The sequence below is a fragment of the Nelumbo nucifera genome, chromosome 4, assembly GCF_055504915.1.
Source record: "Nelumbo nucifera cultivar China Antique chromosome 4, China Antique-T2T, whole genome shotgun sequence".
In the NCBI taxonomy this organism is placed as follows: Eukaryota; Viridiplantae; Streptophyta; class Magnoliopsida; order Proteales; family Nelumbonaceae; genus Nelumbo; species Nelumbo nucifera.
In genome coordinates this window covers 21,532,905-21,539,681 of record NC_142652.1, presented here as the reverse complement: position 1 = coordinate 21,539,681, position 6,777 = coordinate 21,532,905, and positions in this window count along the sequence as shown.

Genomic DNA, 6,777 nt, shown 5'->3' with positions numbered 1-6,777 from the left:
CTCCACCTATTTAGGTGCTTCGGTCATCAATGGAAGAGTGTTAAAGGAAGTATTCAACAATCTTCGAGATAAAGTTAACAAAAAGTTGACTGGATGGAAGAGGAAGACTCTTTCTTTGGCTGGTAAAGCCACTTTATTTTACTGTTAGCTCTATGCCTTAATTTATCATAATATCGCTCTATGGTATAAATAAGTTGATATAATATCACTCTTGATCCTAATAAATCATATCGGATCGGATCGGAAAAGCCGCTCTGCTAATTAAACGGATCAAATTCGGATATTGGCTGATATGATCTGTTGTGACCCGATCTAATCTGTTAATTATGAAATATTATATTATTTATATATTATATATGTATATTTTATATATTATTATATTATATAAATAATATAATATATTATTTATATTATATAATATAAATATAATTGTAATTGAATCAGATATCCGATAATACATTCAAATTCGAATTCGAATCATGCTTTTGAAAATCTGATAGATCCTTATTGGATTTGGATCGGTCGGATTTTCTTAACGGATCGAAGGGGATATTCCCTTCCTAAATCCGATCTGATCCATTTGCAGCCTTAATTGTATCGAGCTTTGTCCAAATTCATGGTATTTTCGTTAAACTTAACTATGCCAGTATCAGCTAATATGAGCTCAAGATACTCACAGTCATAGAAATCAAGCGGAAGTCTCGGGATCCAGACCGTTATGTCTACATGCTTTTAGTTGGGATGTAAATAAGTTAAAACCTATCTTCCATTTGGAGAAAATAAAAACATCATTTCATTTTTTTTCAAACTAGTAGAATGATATTTGATATTGATGGTAATATTTGATTATGCTTTTATATCTCGGGCATAGATGAAAGTTTACATATTATTCAAGTTCTAAGACAATTATATAATACATAAATCCTCACAAAATGTCAAGACCTGAATTTTATAATATGCATATAATGTTAGTTGCAAATGCATAAGATTAAAACATTAATGCGCCAAATCAATGATAAAATTAACAGATATAATTCATCCCAATGAAACACAAAACTTGTAGAGAATAGGAGATGCCACTCTTAACCAACCTCATGTTTTGTGATAACCTAAAACCTATAAAAATAATTACTATTAATTGTAAGAAGTAAACAAAGCTATTATCTAAGATGACTATTAAATAACTTACATTTAAGCCTAAAAACATTTTCTTCTTACTTTTTAACTAGAGGAGATAAAGAAATTAGTTGGAAGCAAAAGTAATCAACCAACCACTAAAGTAACATGTATGCAAGCACCTTCTACACATGTTGAGCACCTCTACACATTTTTCCAAGAATAAAACAATCAAACAATTCATAATGTATCACAATGTTGCATACGATTGAGGACATGAGTTGTAGGCCCTACTTAACAACTGTCAACCACACACATGATAACATACAGTCCTAGTGGCCAAATGCCCTTATAAGACTTGGGCCTAATTTACAAACATGTTTAGGGCCCATGGAATGAAATTTATGTATTTTCATTTTCTATAATTTATGGTTTTTCTTTGTTTTTTGTAATTTCTATTATTTTTCATCAATTTTTATGATTTTGTACATTTTTGTAATTTTTTACGTATTTATTTATTTATTTGTAATTTATATTATTTTCTTCGTTTTTTGTGTTTTTCCATAATTATTTTGTGATTTATATTTTTTTTCTTATTTTCTACATTTTTCTATCTTTATTTATATATAATGTATTTTTTATAATTATATTTTTCTAGAATTCATGTATTATGTGAAAAAAATAATGGGTTGGGTTATTGTGGGTTTGGGTTGAACCCAAAATGGGTCATTAGCAGGTTGATGGGTCAGGTGGGTTGGGTTGAAGCTCAACCCAAACCTAAGTACCTAACCCATCGAATGGTTTTTTAGAAACAACACTAGCTTTTTTTTTTCATTTTTTCCAACAACTATCATGCACCCTCATATAGAATTGGGATATGTCAGAATAACAAAAAAACTAAGGGGTAGAATTAGTATGAAAAATCAAGGTCTTTCAACCACACTAACTCAATCGTTCTCATTTTATATATATGGTAGTAGATATACATTTTTATTTTATTCTACAATTTTTGTTCATTTTCTGTAGTTTATGGTTTTTCTTTGTTTTTTTTGTAATTTATGTTTTTCTATACTTTTTTTTATAAATTTTCTCTGTGTTTCTTTTTTTTTGTAATTTATATTATTTTCTTCATTTATGTGTTTTTTCACAATTATTTTGCAATGACAATATATACAATGGGAAAAAAATAGAAAGTTGAAGGTAAAGTTGGAAAGTAAAATTGGGGTCTTTTGACCAAATCTATTACAACATTCTCATTTTTCAGTATGGTATAGATTTGTAATCTATGTTATTTTTCTTCAATTTTTATGATTTTCTATATTTTTTGTAAATTTTCTATGTATTTCTTTGTTGTTTGTAATTTATATTATTTTCTTCATTTTATGTGTTTTTTTTTCATAATTATTTTGCAATGACATATATACAATGGGAAAAAATATAAAGTTGAGGGTAAAGTTGGAAAGCAAAATTAGGGTGTTTTGACCAAATCAACTGCAACATTCTCATTTTTTAGTATGGAATGTATAGAAATTTCTATGATTTTCTATATTTTTTTGTAAATTTTCTATGTATTTCTTTGTTTTTTTGTAATTTATATTATTTTCTTCATTTTATGGTTTTCATAATTATTTTGCAATGACAATATATACAATGGGAAAAAATAGAAAGTTGAGGGTAAAGTTGGAAAGTAAAACTAGGGTGTTTTGACCAAACCAATTGCAACATTCTCATTTTTTAGTATGATATAGAAAATTTTATTATTTTCTATATTTTTTGTGTATTTCTTTGTTTTTTTTTTGTAATTTATAGTATTTTATTCATTTTGAGGAAAAATGTGCATAGGATAAGAGGGATGCCATTTCTGCTTCCTCCTTCCTACTGTGAAGTAGGGGGAATGGATAAGATATACACCATTTTAAACCCTGGATTTTAAAATTTATGTCTTCACTTCATGTGTGAACGATGGTATTTGGCCTTTTGCCTCCTATCGTTCTACTTGTCAATGGTGGGGCCATTATTTGCATATCTAACAACTAGCATTTGGATATATGTTGATTCTAATTTGTTTATATTAACATTCGTTTGATTTATATAGAAGAATCCAAATCTCTTGCCAACAAAACACATTCCAAATCCCTATGGCCCTATCAAGTACCGAATCTCTATGGTATTACATTGGTAGGGTGTCAGATTATCAAACTGGCTCAATGATCATTGAGAAAAAAACACCATAAAATGAATCAATATAATGAACTTGAAAGCATTTCCCGATCAAATAAATATATTATGTTAACGAAGACCATCGAAACAAAGGGGAAATGGGAGAAAAATACCTAAAAAAACAAGGAGAGAAAAAAAGCTTCATTTAATCATATAATTGATTGTTCAGTGATGAAAACAGAGAGGTCGAAAAAATCTATTCCTCCCTTCAATTTGAATTCATGGTTTAGCCAAACCATTTGATACTTGACTTGTGTTGGCTCTAATCAGTGAAGAGGTTTATCAAGTAGGTGCTTTGGGAGAAGATAAGATAAAGCCTAAGGGGAGAGAGGAGTAGGTTCCACAATGGTTTTATTATTATTTTATTTGCTCTATCCCATTACAAGTGTTAACCATTAATTAAATAAAATTAAAAATAAATAAAAAACATCAAGGATAAAATTGGAAAGTGAAAATCAGGCTTTTTGACGAAGCATTGTCACCATCCTCATTTTTATAAATGAGAGATGATATAGAAATTTTAAATTTTTTACTTTTTAAAATTCACATGATTGGGGACTCCACCTATGAGTAATCAACATAATAGATATAGTAAGTGTTTGGCATCGATGCATTGCTTTAGAGCCATTTTCTGAGAAAATGGTGTTGTATCTATTGCACCATTTTATTAGAAAATGGATTATTTTTATTGTTTGGCATCGATTCTGCCACATAGGATGTTTAATGGGGAAAGGCACTAGTTGTATTTGGTATCAATGCTCTATAATTGTTTTCAGCATTGGTCCACATATCCAATGGTTTACATCAAGGTTTAAAATATCGATATGCCCGATACGCTGGTATATGCCCATACTGGCGTATCGGGCGAATTGATACAGTGTTTCAAGCCTTTTTTTTAATTTTTATTGCAACCGGTTCAGGGGGTCCGGTTTAGGTCTCCTCTACCCCTTGAACCAGTCAGACCTCCGATACACCCATTGTAGGGGCGTATCGGAGGGGTCCCAGAACGATATGTATCGGCTGATACGTGTCGATACTTTGAACCTTGGTTTACATGATAACACATTGATGCCACATCTTGGTACAGTTGGTAACAACGGTTATGAAAATGAAAAAACACCAAATTCAACGTTTTCTTAAACCATGCTTTCCCAAATTCCAATGCATGGCCGCATTTTGGAACAACGGTTCCAAACTAGACTGCATTTCTTGGCGTACCATTTTTTCTGATGTGATGCAGATGAGCCCTTTTCTGAAGCAACGACACTGCTCTAGTGATCTATTTATTAGGGAATACATTTCAAGAAAATCGCTAGTTTATATCGATTATGAAACACCAAACAACTTCATCTTATGTGCTCTGTTGTCTCTAAATGAATCAACTCTAGGTTTTCTCATCAGTCTTTCTCCAAAGCTTTGAGGAATTTAGTCCAACGTACGCCCCTTTCCTCATGTATTCTATCAGCCCTATATTTTAATTTTATAGTGAACTGGTTCTTTTTTTTGGTTAAAATGAGAACTGAGAATTTGATTTTGGATTCTTACATGTAGTGGGTTTTCTAAGAACATGGAAGGTTTGAAACCTAGGAAGGGAGCAGAATCATCAGGTATGTCTCAAAGAATAACAAATTTCTTTCTCTATAAATCCGATTGCGTTTTACGATCGTCTCACCATTAGGTTGTGTTTGGAAATGATGCAAACAAGTGTTAACGCAAATATGTAGAGTGTAAAACGGTTCATATAAATTATAAAATTGGGTTAGTTTTACATTGACAAACTTACCTTCTTACGAAACAGACTTTTATCTATAATGGATGCAAAGATAAATTCCAATAAATCATATCCTTTTTTTTAATTAAAATCTCACTTGAATGCGAATTTATTTCTTTTTTATTATCATACTTTTACATTTTATTATCAATATAAATGCATGATCTGTCATTTGTCAATGCATATAAATGTAATATTACCAAACACAGACAAAAGTAAATCAGAATATAAATTTACCCTAAACCTTGTCAATGCATATAAATGTAATGTTACCAAACACAGACAAAAGTAAATCAGAATGTAAATTTACCCTAAACCAGGATTTACATTCCATTTGCATCGTTTCCAAACACAGCCTTAACTTTGTCTTCCAAGTCTTTCTTTTTAGACCCGTCATCATCTTATAATCTCAGCCCTTCACGTCTTCCAAAACCCAGATAACTTAAACGTCTCAACCCATTTGCAGGTTCAATTTATTCATGTTATTGTTTTTTCAAGTTCATTTTGTTACTTCTCAGTGTTTGTTTTTGCCAGAACAAGCGTTGTTCAATGCTGTCTCAGGTGTGGATAAAGGCTTGAAACACTACAATTTTGCTGTTATGGCGTTATAGGTTGCAAGAAATGAGAACCTAGGTACGAACTTAAACATTTGTTTGTATTGCTAATATTGTTTTCACAAAGAAAATACATAATATATATATATATATTGAGCCCCAAAAGATACATATATAGTTGTATACGTGATTGGATCTCTTATTGTGGGTTAATACATACACTATACAAATAAGCCCTTTAAGCGGTGGTCAGGGACTCAGAGCCACCATCTAAGATTAGTTTACTAATTGTGTAAATACAATTTAGCATTTTCTAATAATTATTTTTGCAATTATTAAATAATTGCTAACATTAATAAAAACAATTAATTATATAATTCTATAATTATTATTGACTGTTATTACCAATAAATATTATAATTTATAATCTATTTAAAAAATTGAAAATAATAAAAGTTAGTAACATTTAATAATATTGTTTTACTAATAAATGATTATTAATTTTAAATCATTTTCACTAATTCAAAACAATGTTTTAAATATTGTCCTGGAAGTTGAACCATTTTTTCCTATGGGTATCAAGTCATTGGTTTGACCGTCCAAGCTAAATGGATCAAACTGTATATATGTACACATGCACGCATGTACGTATGTGTGATGTGTGTATGTATGTATGTATGTATATATGCATGCATGTATTTATATAAGTATAATGTATAAACATGTATTATACCAATAAAATAATGTGTAATTGTGTTCCACATAAAATATATGTATTAATTATATTTTTATTTCAATTTTTTAATTTTATTGTTAAAAATTGTAATTTGAGGCCAAAAAAGGTATTTTGGCAAAATTAGTGGGGCAAGGTGCTTTCAACCTTTGGGACGCAGATTTTAAAAGGTTATCCCAAATCGATATAAAGTTCTTTCAATCGGACAATTGGATGCAAAGTTTTGGCCTTGGAAGTTTGCATATATATACATTTAATATGCAACCTGTGACCTAGTGGTTTTTTGAACAAATCAACTGTTTTGACCAAACCCGGGTTCTAAAAAAATTACTTGAGTTGCGTTGTGGTTAGATTAACTAGACATAACAAGAAAAAAAAAAAAA